We start from the raw sequence: 2060 nt of genomic DNA on the forward strand, positions 1-2060 counted from the left end.
CTTTAAACGCACGGTGCCAGGCTGGAGCAGGGCGATGTTTCCTCACCAGCCCTGTGGCCACAGCGAAGAGCAAGCAGCTTTCCTGCTATTGCATTTCTTTCCCCAAGCGGCCCCTCCTCACATCAGAACCCTTCACAGCGCACAGGGAGGATGCACAGGCGCTCCCCTGCCCCAGCAAAGCCGTTTCTGCTCCAGAGGGCGATTTTTAGCACTCTCTGCACAAAACCTTTATTTTTTTTTTCTGAAATACCAGCCCAGGGATCAAGCTCTTAGCAGATTAGCTGGGAAGAAATCACACAGGGATAAAAGTATGGGTAATACCCGTTTTCCTGGTAGGGCAGCGTGATGAGTGTGAGGAAGAGGGGCCTCCCCACTTTTTGGTAACCTGAGACCCCTTAGCACAAACCCAGGGCCCCATTTGTCTTCTAGTCGTTCCTTTTCTTAAACCTGGGGTCCCTTTTTGCATAGCTGGAGACATTTTGGCAAATGTGGGACCCCATTCTGCAAACTCAGGGCCCTTTTATGCAAGACTGTCACTGCATTTAGTAAGACGGGGAGCAAAGCCTGGGGGATTTTTGCCTCTCCAAGTTTCCTGCTTCTCTTGCAGCTCACAGGAGCCCCTCTGCTAGCGCTGTGCAGCTCTTCCCCTTTGGCCAAGCAAAGCGCCAAGCAGTTCTGTTTCCTCTGCGAAAAGCAAAAGTTATTGTGAGTCCCCGCTCTCTGTCAGATGCCTCGCAGCTTCAGCGTGGAACATCTCCAGCACAAAGGTCACATCCGGCCCCAGAGGGACGTCTGCATCTCCAGGGCTGCAAAGGATGGGTTTGTGGCCCCGTTTCCAAGGGGGACGCAGCGCTTGGTGTCAGCTGCAGGGGGCTCAGAGGTGTCCTTGCCCCTGAGACCCCCCATGCAGGTGTCCATGGGGGCATTTGTCATCTTCTAAACACCCCACTGCCCCCAAAGCACTCTGGCTTATGGGGCCAAGCTTAAAAACTGTAAAGCTATTTACCGACTTCACACTATCCACGCCAGTTTCCCAGAGGGCACGCACGCTCTCCTGTCCACTTCCAGGAAGGGAGAAAGCTTGTTTTGCCCTTAAAAGCCCCAAACCCCAGCTGAAAGCATAGGGATTTTGGGGCACGTGCCCCACGCCGGGTGCACTGCCGGCCCAGGGCTGTCAGCAGAAATGTTTTTGAGCATCTGCAGTTTTCTTTCTCCCTTTAGTGAATAAGAAGCCCTTTCTTTGTGGGGAGCTGGCAGGGATTAGGCTGGAGGCAGCTCAGCTCCTGTGGAGGGCCATAGAAGCAGGTTATAAAGGTGATGTGGAGATCAATATTGGGAACTTATACTGATAAGGTGAAGAGTGCCCCAGCACACATCGGCTCTGTCCACAGCAAGCTGCTTCCCCTACTTTTCCCCTTCCTGGCCCATTCTACTCCATCCTCCCTGCTGCTCTGCTTTCCACTCCTGCCATATTCGTGCTCAGAAGCGGAATCCCCCCGTAGGCCCACCCTGACGCTGGGGTGAACCCGATGCACTGCACACCTCTGCAGGGGCTGCGCATGCGCTTTGCTCTGTGCACCGGGGCATTCCAACCCAGCTGAGCTGGACGTGGGTTTTGTTCCTTTCTTTCTCTCTTTCTCTCTTTCTCTCTTTCTTTCTCTCTTTCTTTCTCTCTTTCTCTCTTTCTCTCTTTCTTCTCTTTCTTTCTCTTTCTCTTCTTTCTTTCTTTCTTTCTTTCTTTCTTTCTTTCTTTCTTTCTTTCTTCTCTTTCTTTCTTCTTTCTTTCTCTCTTTCTTTCCTTCTTTCTTTCTTTCTTTCTTTCTTTCTTTCTTTCTTTCTCTTCTTTCTTTCTCTCTTTCTTTCCTTTCTTTCTTTCTTCTTTCTTTCTTTCTTTCTTTCTTTCTTTCTTTCTTTCTCTCTCTCTCTCTCTTCTCTCCTCTCTTTCTCTCTCTCTCTCTTTCTCTCTTTCTCTCTCTCTCTTTCTTTCTCCCCTTTCTCCCTTTCTTTCTTCCTTTTCAGGCTCATTTCTCCCACCGGGTGCAAATCTCCCCAAAATCCCC

The sequence above is a fragment of the Lagopus muta genome, chromosome 21, assembly GCF_023343835.1.
Source record: "Lagopus muta isolate bLagMut1 chromosome 21, bLagMut1 primary, whole genome shotgun sequence".
Taxonomy (NCBI): Eukaryota; Metazoa; Chordata; class Aves; order Galliformes; family Phasianidae; genus Lagopus; species Lagopus muta.